At 36.6% G+C, this 20,015-nt stretch overlaps 1 protein-coding gene across 12 annotated transcripts in view; it reads right to left on the bottom strand.

Annotated features, from left to right (window-relative positions):
• Window positions 1-20,015, bottom strand: part of LOC110828488 (uncharacterized) — a 727,302-nt gene that overhangs the window by 514,179 nt on the left and 193,108 nt on the right. For 8 of the 12 annotated variants that reach the window (XM_087346524.1, XM_087346537.1, XM_087346523.1 and 5 more), the window contains one exon: window positions 7,097-7,174. The exons of the other annotated variants lie outside the window; for them this stretch is intronic. The gene's annotated coding sequence lies outside the window, so the exon portion shown is untranslated. The remainder of the gene's footprint in view (window positions 1-7,096; window positions 7,175-20,015) is intronic. 12 annotated transcript variants of the gene reach the window in all.

The raw sequence follows: 20,015 nt of genomic DNA, 5'->3' as shown, positions 1-20,015 counted from the left end.
AGTTATCAGATCGGAATGAGCAGCCTTTGACTTCAAACAAGATTACCAAGCAAATGCTTATCATTACATGGCATTAAATAAATGAGACTTGCGAAGAGAGTAAAAGAAAGAAAGATAGAGAGGACAGTTTGTAAATTATTCAAAGAGCTTTCAGAACTAGTTAGGAAATGTAGGCACGGCCTAACAATTTTGGTTCGTTCTATAGAATTCGAGTTTTGACCTTCACAAATGGCGCCAGTGTTGTTACGGTTGTCTGGGGTCAATTTCCTTTGCATGCGCGAGGTTTCTGTTGCCTGTGCCGCTTTCTGGTCATCATGAAGGATTCTTCCATGTTGCGCAACTGACTGGGGTTCCCCATTCGGGGTTTAAAACCAACAATCATGACGACAATGGTAATCTGGGGATTTCTCATCCAGTTACTTAAAGGCTCATAAACGCATGGAGGTTTTCATGTAAAGTGCTCATCACTGTTGTCGGATTTCAATGAAAATATGTCGAAAATTTTTAGTACAAATGCCCAGTATCAAATTTCATGATAATTCATTCAGCCATGCTTGAATTAAGACATGCAGACAGACAAGCATGGTGGAACTAACATACGTTCATTTGTAAAATTTGGTTGCGAACGTTTCTGCGAATGAAGGTCGTCACAGAGGGACATTAGAGTATGAAACTTCACAGACAAAAAGTCTTCTGTGACTCCAGCAGCAAACAGTCTATTTTCCATGAAACAATGCAGTGTAGCCTGTGTTTACCCTATACGTAAGAGGAATGCGCAATTATTTCTACTTAGGGACCGCTGGCCGGTGAAATATTATATTATCATCGGTGTTCATTAAGAACCAAGCGACAAATACGTTTGAAGTCGTGAGGTATAGAACCATTCATTCTTTATTTCGTTGTTTAACAGCTGATATGTCAGTTTCATACCACATACGCTTTATATCCGGGGGAAAAGATCCAGCTGTTTTGGTTAGTAATAAATAAAGATTAAAATTATCCAATGAGAATGAAAATCCTAGCGAAATCAACCAAGTTCTTATGTATCCTATTTTTAAAATATTATGTTCTATGGAAGTCTGTTGGTGCACGCTTCATTGACTCTAAATTTTGAACAATACCAATAATACTTCCCACTTCAGTGCTTGATTAATCTTATTTTTTAAACAACAGCAGCCTTTCACACGTTACACATAAGAAATGATTAACAAAACACGGCCTACAGGTAAATTAAATGGTAAAGTACCAGGCAGCGAAGGATTTTGACACACACAGCTCAGGCGGGTGGGGAAAAAAGGACACTTACAAACCTCTTCCGCAGAAATCTCTCAAAAATACGATCACTTCAAAGACAGAGGTGATTGGAAGATTATATTAAACTCAAACTACAAAAATGCATTTTATTTTTACGTTATTTGACGGTGTTAATTACAGCTGCGGATATTATATAGCACCCGAATGAGATGTGAATATGATATATGAGAAGTTAAATTCGGAAGATATTTACTTGCCTGCTACGAAAAGAATCACGGAAATATTCAGTCATTATCACCGGCGTCCGATCGGGATTCGAAACAGGAACGAAGCGAGTAAAGATCAGAGCGTTATCTTTGTATCACCAAGTATAACATTTTAATAGGTTACGAATTTATCAATGTCAGAGCAAACTAAATTCTCATACATAACTGACCGCACTCTAAATTAATTTCCGTTAAAATATATTTTATGACATGACTACGCTGAATCAATTTGAGTAGGGACAGATATTTAACAGTTAAGTGTTTTGAGTGATCTTGCTTGTTTTCAGGAAATTTAGGGCGACGACATTATCGAAATTTGAATTACTTGTTCTCAGCAGTCAAACGTACAGTAGTTTGTCATCTGATTACATACCATAATAATTTCTGAACAAACAGTACAGAGAAAATCAATTTCTGTTAGTGCTCTCAGCCACGTAAGAGACAATGAAGTTATTCCTACAACAACACACGTCTGTTTGTAAACAGTCTCATTTACAACCAAACGTGTGTTGTTCCTCAAATGGCGTGTTCAGTGTCGTGGTATCGTTAGTATTCGCGGATGCGTGTGACTTAATAGCGGTACTTACAAAACATTACTTCTTTAAATTAAAAGATCTCGATATTACCATTCATAAATAACGCTCCACACCTTGTTCACCTCAGTACTAAACGGGAGTGAGCGATACCTTCACGCTCAGACCGCTTTATCTCTAGGAAATAAACCACGTGTGGAAATTTATGGGGCCGACGGCCGGTTTAGGGAGTAACATTTAATACTGAAGGAAATGTTATACCTCCCCTCATACTGTTAAAACGATTAAATTAAAGATGATGAAAAGGGAGAGGTATGCGGAATACGAGAAAAAGTACACAGAACACTTTGGTCGGGAAAACTCAGAGTAGAGACCTTGCCTTCCACTGTTTCATCCTAATAAATTCGTAGAAGAGAGTCCTTTTGATTATCTGATAGTCGCTCAGCATGTCAAAAACATCCCAGCAATTTATGAGACACGAAATTAATTACCGTATTCACAAGATTCAGCCACTGAACCATATCCTAAGCCAGCTGAATCCGGTCCATGATATGGTATCCTTCTTCCATTTTACTGTATGAATTTTCCAACTCCGCCAGCGTGATACATTCTCCACCCATTTTTTAAAATGCATTTTGAACACTACAAGAGTACAAATAATGTACTTAATCGTGTAATTCTCTGAGGCCTCGTGTTACTTCCTCTCTTTTAGATCCAAATATTCTCCTCAGGACGTTCTCAAATACCTTTGGTTCATGTTTCTTTCACGGGCAGAGACAAATGTTAACTACAAATTTACTAGTGGCATGTCCTCATGTCCCGTCCACTTCTACGTACTTCTGTTCTGTTTCCTTCTATTTAACGGGCTTCGTTGAATATGATTTCATAAATTATAAAGTAAAGCAGTGAAATTCTAGAAAACTAAAACTTCTGACCTCATAAACATATCGTCTTCATTCGAACTTATTTTAAAATCGAGGCCAATAAAAGCGTGAGATATAAGTCGCTTATGGTTGCAATACTTTACAGAAATAACGACGTTTTGCTTGGCAAAGCACATGCTACTGATGTCCCAACACAATAGGCATGGGTTATGAAACGGGATAAGACATGGGGAACTTGCAGCCATCTTTTTTTCTTCAGTACGAGAGTAGTTAACAAAGAAGATAAAAAATTTAAATTTTTCAGCCAGTCACCATTGAATCACGTTAGAGAACACATTTTAATTTTAATGCAATAGATTTCCCGCAGCTTTCACGTATTGTACATTTCTGACGAGGAACATGTTTAAAAGACAGCATGGTGTGGTGGGGGGGGGGCTTTCTTTCTAAAGCGTACTATTTATGGTTATTATAATTCTATCACAAACGATACCGGGTGGTCTTATTGGAATATGCCTCTGAGGTTTCTACACAGGAGGTCTCCGCTTCGAACCCTGAGGCATGCTAATTTAGCTGACAATTTACAATCTCACTCTGTCTAAGTTCCAACACATTGTCTTATCTCGTAATGATATTACAAGCTACATATTCTAACCTACACGTCACGATGCAAGATATTCTAATTTAAAAGCCAGTCTAGCTACTACTATAGTTATCATTAGTTTGATTCAAGTTGCAAACTTAAAAGTAAGTGCTGCACCTACGAATCTGGGTGTCAACTGGAGTAATACAAATTTACAAACAACGGAACTGTGACAAAAAATGTCATGCCTTTTTTCAACTTATAAGAATTTTTACCATTTGACTGTATCGAAAAATAGTTGAGTACCTACAAAGTTTATTTTGGACACGAAGAATAATATAAATTCCTACAATTAAGACTTGTTGCTTTTGAAATGTTTGTATTATTGATGATAACAGTCGGTGGTCACGGTTAGTAACCATTCTTCTAGTACAGAAAAGTCTTTGTTTACTTTTAATTTTCCAATGAATACGGATACGATACTAGTAAAATTCAACCTTCCGGCAACAGAAGACGAAAGTTGTCGGTTATGGATGGTTCCACGTCAGAAAGAAAACCATTCGACAGTCGGTTGTACGATAAAATGTCCACCAGTTAGACATCCCCTAATGAAGTTTGTTTGCTAATGTAACTCTTTACATAGGGCTGGCTTCCCAGTTGTATGTCACGGAACGCTGCCATGAAGTGAATTACAACTGGACCACATAACAGGTTTACTCGAACTGACAGAATGTCCAAGCTGATTTTTTCAACATCTCTATACGAAATTTGGTATTAAAACTTGGAAATGTGAAATGTTTAACTGCGTTCAACTGCCTTAGTGAAGGTTCCAATGATGGACATTCAGGTATCACATAAACGGTAAATTCCTTGACCAGCTAATTAACTAATAGTTTCTCGAAAAAATATTTTGCAATATTGTGTAAGTACGCTAGAAGATTCAAAATTATCGTTGGCATTGAATCAGCTTCCCCTAGACATTTCGCCTTTTCTCTGGTATTTCCAAAGAGGCCAACTTAGTATCGTCGCCCGCTTCCTTCATGAATCGGACAATATCCTGCTGTCTCCAGATTCCAATTTATTCCGAATAATATAATTTTAAAATACTTTGCACTCCATCATGTACTGTTCGCCCCTTAGTTCTTCTTCATTCGACTTATACTGAAATCTGGATACCTACAAACAAGATACACGCTGCATATAATGTATTCAAACTAAAATCAGCCATAATTTCGCCATTTTTAAAATAATACGCAGCAACAACAGCATTCAAAATTTTATAATTATTGAACTGGTCAAGAAATATGACTGTTATACAGAACCCAAATGTTTATTACAGTGTCCACTAAAGCAGCCATTAGTTCCTATCCTAAGCCAGTTTACTCTAGTCTACATCCTTAAAACCATTACGTTAAGATCCACTTTAATATTATCCTAAATTCATACATAGGTCTTCGAAATGTTGTTTTCTTCAGGTCTTCATGTGCCCAAAAATATAGCCTGCCTCTTCAATGCCCTCCTTAATTTCATTATCTATTAGTATTTTGAGGAGGAAACAAGTCATAAAAATTCTCACTATGTAGATCTTTATTTGTTTTCCTCATACATCCTCTTAATTAGCTTCAAATTTTATCCACGCCACTCTGTTCTCAAACACCTATTTGCACTCTTCCTTCTTTACAAAATTGTTATACATTTATTTTTAACGGTCACTGACCCTTGTACGTCAGCTTTCAAGTGCAGACCGCAGTGTTTAATTTACTCCACTGCACAGCATCAATTAGTATTTAAGAGATCAATAATTTATATATGCTCTACGAACAGAAACAGACTTAATGTTCAAGACAAACAAAATCTCTTGTGTTGTTAATTTAGCGCATTCTCCATATCTGACGTCACAAGCTTTCAGACGCAGATACTTAAATAAACCGAAAAACAAAGAATGAAATGGCTGTGGAGATAACTCAAGTGACCACTGTCCTGTAAAAGTTGATGAAAAATTAAGTTATAGAAATGAACGCAAATTTCTAATATGATTCAGATCGAAGGTATAAAGTTTTGGTAAACATTTATGGATTCATTATGACGGCTTTTCAACTGTGTAAGATTTATAGACTTTTCAGAATTTAAACATATAAGTGTACGTGTCAAGACGTTAAACAAAAGTATTAAGCAGACAGACAAAGCGCATGATAAAAAGAAATAAAACGAGAATACTAGGTAAACGATAACGAAACAGGTTAATAGATAGGATGAAGAAGACGAGTAGAATATAAAAAAATGTCTTTCTGTAGTCTGCATCCCTGTAAATGGTCTCCATTTCATAAAGACTTCAGTACAAAAGCAATTATGGCGTTGAACTGATGAAAGACTAAAAATTATAAATTGGAAAGAACACGTACGTAAGCGTTAATGTCCTATTTTAGCACACTTTCACAGGATAACCTGAGTTAAACCACAAAGACTCGGCCATTACAGCCGATGCCCGGGTCAGTTCGCGAACTCGGAAGCTACTGAAAGCGTCCTGATTCGACGACGTCTTGTGTTCGTCGTATTTCCGTACCGGAATGTGGCACTCTGTGAAACACAAAACAGACCTATTTCAGGAGGACTTCTGTGCACGTCTAATTCCGTACTATCGGCTACACTGAGTGACAGAAGGCTACTTAATATTCAACTCGTGCACCCCCTTCGTAAGACGACTGCAATGTCTCGTTCCCGAGCCATTTACGAATATCCTAACACATTCTAGTTAAGGCTACAAGTATCAGACTCAGTCGATGCAGTGAAATGACTACAAACTACAAGATTTTATTCCAATTATCATCAGGGGACAACAACTTTATTTCTCGTCACCTCGTCAACCCCGTCTTTGGATCCTCATTAAAATCGGTGCAGATATTTAAAGGCAGAGTCGTGAAGATGAATCTTTCCTGGCTATGGTTTTAGTTTCACTTGACTAACGCCTACAAAAATAATTACTTCTTTTAACATTTGGGAAAACTTACACACAAAATGTTTCAAAACAACTGAGATCACTCACAGAAAGAACCCCTTGGCTTTAAAAATATTCTAATAATGCGGCGAAATAAAGAATCCAGAAAATTTGCATTCTGTAACGCTCCGTGATAGAATTTCCTATATCAGAGTTACTCTCTCTAATCAACGGTTACGTGTTTATAAGATTACTCCATTGTTGTCACTGTGCAGAATTTTGAATAAATTTATTTGGTTAACAATCATATCTTCATACAGCTACATTTTTAATAGAAAAAACTAATTTATCTCCCAAAGAAATAATAAAATACAGACGTGACAGGATACACATCCACATGACTGAATGCTACATCCATTAACAACATCTACGACTAATTTGTCCAAATAAAAGAATATTATTATTAATAGAATGGTTGTTAGACAAATAGAATGAGAGATTTTAGGCTGGTTGTAACACACAGAACAGGAAATGCCTGCTACCAATGAGTTAAAAATATTTTATCTGCTTATTGTTTCTATAGAAAAGTCGATTTATTTAACCATACTTTCTCACACCTCGATGTTAAACAGTAATTCACTCACCTAACCCCTGTGTTGCGTCCCACACACCAGCAATCACTATAACCGATTCCACATCAGATAGTCGCAGACCAAGGCAACCTACACACAACATAGGACGTAAACCACTACACAGCAGGACATGCGTAATAAAGTACATCGTGTGTGACAAACAGAAGGTAAAATAACATAATGTTCAGGTAAGTAACTAAAATTAGCAACAAACTAGTGACAATAATATGAAAACTGATAAACATGGCGCACACCAAAACATCAAAACAGTCATACTGGCAAAACATCCAGTAACACAAATGCATGAACATCGCACACACTCAGTTCTCAACAAAAAATAAATAAAAAATAAAAACAGTCCAATGGACGACAATTTAAATGTCACATAATACAAACGACAAAAGTAACAGATAGGATTTGAGTTTTCCAAGGCGGAGAGTCTGAAGATGGTTTGTAGCAACGTGTAGTCTGCTAGAAGTTAAGCAACGTTTCAGAAGCTACAGCCAAGAATATACGAGCTACCAAAATTAATGGAAACACACAGAAATTAGAGGTGTGCATAAAATGCTAAAACGTAGGACGAATAATGTAATAGACAGCTTATAAAATAGTTCATGAACATAATTATATCTAAATAACAATTTTATAATAGGCACAGATCTAATAAAAAGTATATTAATAAAAGAACTAATAATACACAAATAATTTAGAGGTAATGTCGTATATACACAATGATGATGGCAAATTCAAAGCATAAATATGTCAAGTAAACAGAGATCAATAGATTTTAATATGGTACAGATGTAGGCTGAAGTTTCTGTTCATCAGTAATTAACAAATTCATTGACGTCAATAATATAAAATAGGTCTACAAAATAAAAATATATTTACTCAATAAATTCTTGTTCTACATAGGACAGATATTAAAGAAACATGTTCCAGTGCGCCTGCCATCTCTAATGTCGATCATTTTATCAAGCAAATAATTAACTTCTCAAGGCAGGGTCTCCATTATAAAGTTTAACTTCTATAATCCGAGTTAAACAGATCTGTGCGCCATGTTGTGTCATTATAACACTTACAGGGCTGTAAACATGCGCGTATTCGCTTGTCCACATGTCTGTCCGTCCGCATGTAACAACTCGGTAACAGCTGAAAACACTTCCAATAATTTTTATACTAATATTTGTCTGCACAATCCAGTTTTAGTTTAAATTGAACAAAAAACGGGCAATTTACGAGAAATTTACGAGAAATTCTACACGCGTTTTTCAGAAAAGTGACAGAATGGGGACTCCCCATCAGGAAGATTCCAAAACCGAGAACTCCCATGCATTCAAAGACTTCAAAGATCAATTTCTCACGAACGCTTCAGAATTGTTACGCTATGCACAGAATACATTTCCAAACATGACACTTCAATCATCTGACGTATGAAAGTTTGTGTACTTATCAACGCTAGAAACAAATATAGAATTACCCAGAAACTTCACCCATTTCTTTCTTCACAAACTTCATTTTCTCTCTCCGTCTGCACTGAACAGAAATGACCTCAATGCTGTGGTATTATGTTACGCTGTAAACTTTAATGCAGCGTTCAACCAGCCCTGTTATAATAGTACGAGGCGATTATAAACCCTGTGAGTCTATCTTAAGACTGTGTAGTTTCTGGCAGACATTCCTTTGGCTAGCCGGCTAACAGGGTGTTTTGATTACGTTACCTGGATTTAGGATACTGATTACTCCGGGCACCGAAACGTCACTATACAACAACAAGGTTTAAACTTTACGGGCGCGAATAAAATTAAGTAAAATTGTATGTTATAGGCCAACCACCAATTTCTTTAGACCTTTATTATATTACAGGTAAAATCACCATCAGATTCTGTAAAATTAATCTCTATCAAATAACCAGTCACTGGCATTTTTTAATGTGAATACCGACAAATCACTTCGTCGTTTCGAAATATAATATGGCTGTGTAGTACTGCAGAAAACGTGTCTCTGTACCTCAGTACTACACCGTCGCTGGAGGTAAAACTCCACGCAGTCTTAATCTCTGGACCAGGTGGAGGTGACCGATCATACTGAGGCTTCGTCCGCCTTATCCCGTGGTAACCTTTCCTAGGAAGAAAAACACGTCCTGTAGTCGGTTTAGATGAAAATAAACATCCTTTTTAAGCGCTTTTAAATAGGCCTAGGTCATAAATAACTCATGCAAAATAAAATTTTAAATAAATCAGAAAATTAAGTCATATTTTTTAAGTTGTTCCACGCTTCGTATACAGAGCGCGCCTTATTTTCATTACACCGCCATTGAGACCGTCTTGGATCTTACCACCCAGCTGCTAAATGAAACTCCAAGCTTCCATGTTTCAGACTCGGGACTTACTCTGGAAGTAATTGGATACTTTTGACCCCATTTTCCAGGGACAGTAGGGAAATGTAAACACAAGAACTCTTTCTATTTGTGTGTCTGACGGTCAGTCTTTACATACAATCCTGAAAAACTGTCATTCATTACGAGAGCTGCTAGGATCGTTTCTTAGCTTGATGTCTTTACGACAGCTCTGTAAGATGCTAGACGAAGGGTCTCACTGACAGGAAATCGGCGAATTAATTACGTGAAATTTGATCTTAGAAAAATATGAAGTAAAGATGTGTATGGGACTTGCACGTCTTGGTAATGAGTACAATGTTGGTCTTGTGTGAAAGCGTTACTGAATCCTGGGCTACAGTGAACGACTGTCAGTTGTCGGTATCTCATGAATGACTTACATTAATTTAATTTCTTAACTTTAAACAGAATCTAATATCAAGCGTTGATTAAATGTCAAAGGCAAATCATGAAAACGCATGCATACATGCACACACACACATACATACATACGTTCTCCCAAGAGAAATACGCGCCACTGTTTGAGTAACCTAATATTATGCTCGCTATAGGATTCCCTTACTCAGAGATACACAATTCTTTATTCAAATTATTTTCTGTATTTGGGCTGTTCTTGTGACATCCACAATAATCTATTTCAAAGACCTCTTAGAGAAGATAATCGCTCTTCACAGGCCGCATTACTGCTTACAAGCCTGTCTTGATAATTGTTATGTAATTAAACTACCTTAATGAGATGTTTGAAACCACTCAACTGGTAATCCCACAGCCATGCGTTTGGTATCAGCATGCCAGTCTCTCGCTGACAGCCAAAACTGGTTTCGGTCGCATTTCTGTCTCAGAGGGAGCCTCATGTGCCAAAGAAAGACAGGAATGTGGCATCAAGAAAGACGTTGAGAGAGTAATCAACAATTCCAGTATCCGAAAACAACGAATTCAGAGTAATCTATCTTCATCGCCTTTAGATTCCCGTGAGAAGACTACTGCAGAAACGCAAAGTCCCTGCAGATGCGCGGCATCTCCTATGGTTTCTTGCAAATCCCTATAAAAAGTAAAACAATACGCTTTCGCTTTCATGTTTTAAATCTAACAAAGAAGAAGGGTAATTTGAATCGAAAGTCTACTCTGTGTGTATAATACAAAACGATGACCCTCTCCGCTAAGAAAACCCCAAACATCTTGACAATTAATTCTGCTAATATAAATTATTCTGAGCCAATTTTAACTATGTCCTATCGTTGCAACCTCTTTCCCAAAGTTTTGTTTTGATGTTACTTTATCATCTTCAATTTGATCTTCCAAGTGTCCATTTTATGACATACCTACAACGTGTTTGTCTTTCAGTCCGAGTTAACTAAACTGCATTAAATGGTAGTTTCCAAGATTTCACTGTCCAAACAATACTATTGTAACAGACCTGTATAAATAAAGAATATCCATAAGCACCTTTATTTTCCTCCTTGGAAGTATGAGACTATGTTCCACAGCCACGTACGATATCACTGTCCATAAGAATTTAGTTCGCTACTGAAAGAAGTGTCCAGTACCATTCGGCTTTTACGGAGTCTGAGATAGCATACCGTCTGTGTTCCAGAACACCAAGATCAATATGTGCATATGTTTTCATATAATATAACTAGTACACTGATTCCTTGTATGGTTTTTGAAATCAGACATCTTCTTTATGATGATATTTAACAGGCTTACAAGTTTTTACTTAAACATCCGCCATACATTTCTCGTATAAATCTGTGCCACGCCCACATGGTAACCATAATTAACGTTATTGCAATATTTAAAGTTATTATAAGTAAATTTCGTCCTAAAACTTTTGAAATCCCCATGTATTGGATTTACTAGCGTATTAGCTATTACGTTTCTCTTAAATTTCAACATTAGAAATAAAGTAAAGTAAAGTAAAGTTTGTCTCACTATACGCCATGTAGGCGTTTGGGGTGAGTAAAGGTATAGCTCCTCTCTTCCTTGACCTCGGCAATAGATGGGGGTGAGTGGTCAGCATCACGCCCCGGCCGGCTTTACCCCCGAGAAAGGACCCCGGTACCCATTGTAGAGGAGGCTAGGTGGGCCCCAGAGCCGGTCTGGACGCAGAGGCTAGAGGAAAAATCCTTTGCCCCCGTCGGGGATCGAACCCCGGTCGTCCAGCCCGTAGCTAGTCACTATACTGACTGGGCTAAAATTAAAAATTAGTTAAAATATAATATTAGATGAGCTAAATAGTTACTAAGAGTAATAGTAATTTCTATTAGCAACAGTAGCATAGGTATGAATAATGTTTATGTGATTTCACAATTCAAGGAGTCGACAGCTGTTCAACAAGTCATTCCAAAGAATTTGACCTCAAGAAGTGAAACACTCGAACATAAATCATCTCCCTGATGATGGAGACAGCAAGCACCTGTAGGCCTTCAAAGAAACATGTTGAATAATACCTTAAAAACAGCAAATTTATCATTCGATATCTTTCTATAATTCGATTCTACATAATTTATACAGATGGAGAGCGTCTTTATAACCAAGAAATCACAATCTACTGCAGTTTGCATAGAACGAATTGTCTATAAAGTTACGGTGCTGCATAAACCTTAATTACTTTAACACAAGCTCTACCTCTAGTCAACGACAAAACATGCTTGTGTTGAGTAAGGGATTATGTATGTAGCTATCAATCTGGTCAAGCAATAATCCCAAACTTCAACCCTCACTTGCGCGAGATGTTCTCCAATTACATGTTAATTGCTGATTAATATAAACACTTCATAAATTTCTTAGCGCCATTTAAACCCAAACTTCGTTCTTTTTTACTTTTCTCTATCAACGCTTTCTATCCCCTTTTCGGCACTCAATTTGCATTACGCCAACAACACAGCTCTTCACCACCCTTTTACTACTCTACATGCTAAAACTTTTAAGTAATGCCATTTGCATGTGTTAAAAAGATAGGCTATAAGCTGTACACTATACAGACTCGTTTCTGGGAATCAACAGATATGACCTCCCTCCGCTCACATCTCCCCCTAGTTTTTACACTTGTGCTACGTGGCGTTGTCAAATCTGGAAAATGAAGTTCGAACGAGGTCGAGCTGGCTTTATTATTCCAGTACCTAACCAGAACAATATTTTCTAATTACCATAAAACAAATCTTATAAAAGATAAGCTTCAAAAACTTAAAACAGTACAGGCTGATAGTGAAGTCACTGTCTACCTCTAGAGCTAAAGAAATATATAGATAAATCCATAATTCTAACTTCACGTTTGGTGAAAATAATTTGTATGACATCAATGAGGACCACTATAATGAAGCGATACTCTAGCTGAGAACGAAATTAATCTTACCTACACCAACAGGACACATGGCTCTTGCATGACATCTTACATACGTTACAAAACAATGCATAAACAAACACCTATCCTTTCCGGATACCCTTAGAATTCATTGTACAGATACTGCACATAAGCAAACAAAAAATAAGACGTACCAGAATAACGTGCATGCAGATTCGCAGAATCATATGACGTCAAATACGAGTATCGGGCCTAACAGAAACAGCAGCACAGTGTTTATTCACTATTCATTAAAAAATTTCTAACTCAAAAAAGAAACCAAAGCATTTCCATCTGTAGCAATGTTAACAGGCGACATTCGCTTTTGAAGTGGGGAGAGTGAGGTGTTCATGACAATTGTTAGCTACGAGTAATGGGTAAGAATTAATGGCAAGCAACGTAAACCAGTTGAATTATTATAATCACAATACTAGGGTATTTTAATAATAATTATTATTTAAACACCCTAGTATTGTGGTTTGATTGCATTTCAGCAGGATCTGACTTATAGATCGGCATTAGGCTGTGTACACAATGAATTCAAAGTATTAATATTAGAAAGATTATTATTATGAATAACTTAAATATGCACCTACAAGCATAATAGAACATGCAAAATGGACGTTCCCCTAGCAATGAACATAAACAGTATCTCTTACAACACATACCAGTATAAATAATGTTATGACTTCTAGGATATCCCAAGGCCCACTTATTTACACATATAATTCGACATAATATATTTAAGATATATTTTCTTAAATAACTTAACTACAAACTATTAAATAATCTAATGTAAAAGTACTTTACCATACGTACTGTTCTTATTAACTACATTTTATAACAATCATAGTACATAGTCCCAGACATATGTAACAACGCATTATTTAATTTATAAATGACTTTTAATGATATGCATACAATTAAGTAATTACATATAGACCTAATGGTTAACATATGGACATCGAAACTAGTAATTAAATGTTTTATATTAAAGGCTTATTATTTGTTGTGTGGACGAAAATAAAAGTGGTTTAGCAAACATTTTACGAGGATATTTTAGCACGTAGGTCACTCGACCTTGGTTTACATTCATTTCCAAATAAAAGTGCTCCGCGCAAAGATAATCCGCACACTTTCCTCCATCCAAAAGACATCATCAGGTATTTTACTATGAACGTCCGTTGCATTGTATTATAGCATATTTTAGAAAACAGGATAGACGTAAACACACGTCTACAGGAAGTTGAGTGACATATCAAATATTTGCTTACGTAATTAAAAATAGCATACAGCTTAAAATCTTCTGTGTTGGTTCACACGGACTATATAGCCTCCTTCTGTTTCTGTCGTCTGTCAAATTTACAGGCGACTGGTTACCGTTATTAAGACAACTTATCAACACACAAAACCTTCACAAAAGATGCATGTTCTATAACGATAGCTGAACTGGTCGTACGAGCAACAAGAACCTTAGGTAATTAAAATATTTTTAAAATCTTCCAGTGCATGCGCACATGATTTTTAAAATCATTCTGTGGTACATGTCTATCATGTTTTACGACAGAATGCTTATTAAGAGTTACGTGGCAGTTAATCTTCTGAAGCAAGGCGGTCATTTAAATTATATTTAAAATTTTACTTCCTTTCACAAAGCCATATAGCCTGAGCTACTGAAAAGTGCCGTTGATTAGTTAAATAAATATATAAAAAACGAATAATAGACGGTGTGGGTAAAATACAAACTCACTTCATTTATAACACGTGGTATATGTTGCGCTATTATCCTTTGAAGGGTTAAAACGACAGACCTTCACAAAAGCAGCATGTTACATTACACAACCAGCATTAAAATTTTGAAATCCGAAGCTCATCTAAATAACAGTAATTAAACCTTTCAGGTCCTACCTCAAATAAAACACAACACTTCTCTATTACAAAAATAAATTAGTCAATACTTTCTAGGAAAATAATCGCTGTTTACTCTGATAATCACATGAAATAAACACACACACACACAAACAAACACAGTGTGGGCAACATGAAGAGTTCCTATATGTTTAAGTAGGTGGTACATACACGTATTATTACGATAGAGGTCGAACAGACCAAAGACTATGCTATTGTTAGCTTTGTTACGTAAGCAAGTCTCTCATATTTTGACACCAGAAACCAGAACCACAGAACTTTAGCCAATTTGTTCCTATGATATCGTTTAGAAGCTTTTAATGTTTATTTTAACTCTAAAAACTTACGAAAATTTATAACGACCCGCAGAATTTATTAATACATAATATAAGCTGTGTAAAATTACTGACAAAGATCAGTTCGCTGTTACTGTACTACTTCAGTTGTAGGCAAATTTCTTATCTGCCATTTCATCCACGTAAATAGATTTAGAATGCAGATGGTTGTCTACACGGCGCAACAACCCAGAAGACAGCCATCTTCGGACTCACCGCCGTGAAAACCTAAAATCCTACTTAGATTCATAATATTCAGGCTTATCTCTAATCTGTATCTATATATCTTATATCTAATATATATGCTTAATCTCTTTCACAGAATTCTGCGGTAATTGAAAATACCATACACTTCAGGTCGTCTTAAAAATGACAACTGAATCCGAGTATAGAAACTCAAATTGCAGTCCACTTTAAAAAAAGTTACGTATGTGTGGCAGAAGAAATCTCATTTAAACTAACAAATCAGTAATTTCAACAGATTGTCTCTTTAATCCTACGATATTTTACTTCTTAAATAATCGTGCATGTTAATTCAGAAAGTTCTGTGTACAAAATCATCCTCTGAAAGACATACACACATAAGTTAATTATTTGGTTATTTTAGTTAGTTTTCGCAACGGCAACGTATTGAAAACATGAACTGTCCTTGAGAAGCTTTCAGTAGCTAATCCGGTCAAGAAATATCTTGCTTTTCACGTAACCTAAAGTTTCATTATCGTTTTTACTAAAGCCACATATTCCTCACACACACATCCTATTCTGTAATACTCATTTCAACAGTACATCCATTTTCTTTCACGACTACAACATCGTCACTTCCTTCAGATTTACCAGCCAGAATTTTGTATTCATTACTCACATCCGTCATGCGTGCTACATTTTCTGTCCATTCTCCGTGGTTTAACCATTAAATTCACCTCGAAGAAAATGCCTATTAGGGAGTCCAAAAAAAAATTCGTCTCAGAGCAAACCAAAATTATGTGATATCACAGGGATAGTTCAGAAAAGGCTTATGATTTATCTATAAAAGACGAAGCTTAAAAATCTGAGCATATAAAGAACAGCTTCAGTTACTGCTCTCGTTTCTTAATATATAACAAAATATTAACAGTGTCACATCTTTTTCAGTATGGTAGTTATACCTGACAATATTAAAGTAACAAAATCCTGCCCAGCTCTGCATACAGAGAACTATAATATCCCCACCTTCGAGATTATACCTCATGTTACGCAAGTCACATTAATTAGACCTACAAACACTACATATGGGTTATGCCTGCAAACAAAATATTGGTGTTGGGGATTCCCACATACAGCCAACGTCTCTGAAATGATCTCGGCGTCCTTGGCTGTTGATCTGATTACGACTAGCGACACATCGCACTTGTGTGAGAGTCGGCAACATTGCAGACACTTAGAGTGATTAAGAATGTTTATATTTAGAAATTGCAGCGAAGACGACAAAGACCTGACGGGGTCTGTGATCTTCTGGACTTTGTGCAAGAAAACTGTTTCCTCCAATAACAATTTAAGACGTTAATTGTGATCGTCTCATTCGCCGTAATCTCTTCTTTATTGCTATCAGAATAAGCCGATTTCACTGCCCCCTCAACCTTAAACATCCACACTTCCAATCCATCTTTCCATTTCCACGATTAACAGCGATTCTTTGCTTCTCAAGAAGGACTTTGCGACATTCATTTAGCGGTGAAATACTGTAAGGAGACACGAATGCGAGAAGACAAACTAGATTAAAAAGTAACAGTAGAGAGTCTGCCAGCTACAGAGATTTTAAAGAAAACAAATAAATATTGAAATGTATAAAAATATTAAGGTTGTTACATACTTGAAAGAATTAATACACAGCAGTAAGAGGGGTTAAGAAGGCAAATTTGATCAAGACAGATGTAAAGGAATATATAAAAAAAGATAAACCTCAATGACGGATAAGAAGAAATAGACCAATGGCTTCTACTAAAATGGTTTTTAGGCTTATACAGCCATTGAAATGCCTGACCCGTGAATACAAGGACAATAATCATAAGTAAAATACATAACATAAATTGTAGTTATGATGGCAGAATGTCCAAGACATCATTTACTTTCCTCGAACAAATAACCCGAGTTTCTTGCGTACCATCAAGTTACGGTTCACCACAACAAATAAATTCAGTACATAAAAATCGGTAATTGCAGTTTATAGTCTACTGCCAGACCGACCAGCGCAACGGGTTAGGTGGTGTACGGGATCCACCCATTGTTCTGGATTTTACGTTTCTCCTACTATGTACAGTATTATCCCGTTAAAGTACACAGGACGTATTTACACTGCCATCTTTTATGGGGTTGTAAAACAGGCGTTGGTGAGTTTTCAGCTCCGCTACTGCAAGTTTGCCTTTCCTGCGTAACAATTTTGACATTTCGCGCGCGACCCTCCGGAAACATCGTACTTTGTCTCCACACGCGGTCCACAAACAAAGCAGAAACCACAATTCATAGAGCCTTAATTTATATAGCTCTCTTATAATATATGTGTCATAGATTTGGTATTACAATTTAATAACTCTTAACAGGTTTTAGAAGCTTAGCTTTCTAGCCGTTTATTACATCAGAATCATGAGGAAAGTCTTTCACTTTGCAAGTGTGGACTGATATATAACTATTTTTTATTCATATTGTGGAATTACGTTCGAAAAACTATTCCCGAGGAATCTAAAACAAAGTAAACCTAGTGACCAGATTGCTTGCTAGCTGAGCTCCCTAGTGCTGTGGATAGTTGCACTCGGCACGGCCTGGTCGGTGCACGGAACGGCCAGGTAGAACGAGTGGAGGTGCGCGCGCAGTGCTTATCACCTTGCTCTTCACCCCTGCAAATAGAACACGCAAGAAGTCTGGTCCTTACTATATACTGACATTTATAACGAGAATATGGAATTGCAGTATCTAAGGGTTTTTACGGCTCTGTGATATTAAGTTAGATGTTGATCTTCTGGGTTGTTGAACTGTGCAATCTTTTGACCGCATAGAATATGAAGACTGCACGGCGCAACAACGCGTAAGATAACTCACTGAGATACGGCGTGTTTTCTAGGAGGTACGTACCGCGTTTTTAAATATTAATCAGATTATTTTTGTAGTTAAATGGTTGCACTAAGTTATATTCTTAGTAGGCCTAATTAGAGTATTAGAATGAAGTTTAGTGGAATGTTTTGTACAAGTTGTACACTATTTCTAAAAGAGAACATCGGTCCACAGCCGTGCAAGAACAACCTAAAGACAGCGTTGGGAAACAGTAGAAACCAAGGTTATTGTTGGAACACATTGTTGCTAAAAGTGAACTAGGATCATATTGGTGCAACAACGACCTATGTTATGTAGTGTACTTTGAAATATCTGTGTAACACAAACAGTACCCCTCTGAAATATTACTTTTGTTGTAATTAGTCTTACACGTTCAATTGCTCTAGCATGCGTGGTAAGTACGAAAAGAGACGCTTTTGTTATGTCCGTGTTGTTTCTTCTACTTTTCAATCAAACGATGGATGTCTTATTCTTCAATATCCTATCCTGTGAGCTTCTGAGTTAAGAGCATGGGACTATTATTTCATCCTACACGCTTCTGAAGTTATAGCTTTAAAAAATTGTAATGTTATAGATAACTTTAAGACTAATATTTTTGGAACACAAAACATGATGGTTGCATAAACTCTGTATTTAGTTTTCAGTTTGGAAACAAAGACTAATTACTGGTGCGAAATATACCAAATTTTGTACTGATAAGTGTATTAAACATAGGCATAACTACAATTTTGATTAAATTTCTGCATGTATAACCTATATTAACAGCAACAAGGATGCAGACAGTAGGAAACATGAATGCTAGAATATATTTCGATTTATGTAAATCTCTACCGACAAGATCAAGATCAAAACCAAAGCCAAAACCCATTTCTCGTAAAGTGGTTAGAATGATTTGTGGGCGCAAATACAAATCTAGATTTCGAAGGTTCTTGGAATCTGAGTCGATCGCGTTGAAGTACTCAGAACTACTTTGTGTGTGGTTTGGAGTGATCTCAATGCGTCATTATGCTACAGCAGGCAGAAGACAGCTGCTGTAATACGAGGCAAAATACTTTTAATGTTCAGATCATTATTTCTTTCTGTGCCTGCTACATGTTCCACCCATTTAATCCAACATTACTTGTTTGCCCTAATAAACGCCCTTTACAAGTTATGAAGCTCCGTGTTGTGTATTTTTCCATTCTCTTGTCACTTCCTTTCCTTAGGCAAAATACCTGTAATGTAAGTTTTATATGATATGACCAAGCTGATATTTTATTCGTCGTTCCTGTTTCTGCAGTAAATGATATTGTGTTTATTACACCCACACACTCAACGTGATGTCGTTTTCCTGCGAACTACAGAAAGAAATGTGAGATAGCTGAACTATAAAACAGAAATTAACGAGATCACAGAGGAAACCGACAGCACAAAACACGTGTCCTTCTTCCAAGACTCTAATAAATTATAACAGTTAAATCAGTTGGCAAGTGGCCACGAAAAGACCTTCAGGTCGCTTGAATTTCCCTCCCCTACAAATCAGATCACGAACAGGATCCTGAGAAGAATGCTTCAGCCAAAGAGATGAGGTAACAGAACACGGTGGAAAGTCCATAATGAGGAGTTTCGTCATTTTCACTGTTCGCCGTGCAGTATTACCAAGATTATCAACTTAAAGATGAGATGGACGGGACGAACAGCATATACAGGGCGATAAACATTGCATAATAAGCTTTAGTACGGAGCCCTGAAGGAAATAAAGTAGTTCGAAGACCTTGGCGTAGAGGCCTGGATTGTAAGATAATATTAAAATTAATATAACAAAATTGAATGTGATAGTGTGAAGTGACTTCCAAATTAGCCGCTTGAATCCACTCCTCACGC

This window comes from Zootermopsis nevadensis, unplaced genomic scaffold (assembly GCF_977971745.1).
Source record: "Zootermopsis nevadensis isolate Lab colony 2312 unplaced genomic scaffold, Znev_1.0 Znev_ptg000010l, whole genome shotgun sequence".
Classification (NCBI taxonomy): Eukaryota; Metazoa; Arthropoda; class Insecta; order Blattodea; family Termopsidae; genus Zootermopsis; species Zootermopsis nevadensis.
Note: the sequence above shows the minus strand (reverse complement) of the source record. Positions and strands in the feature narration are given on the sequence as shown.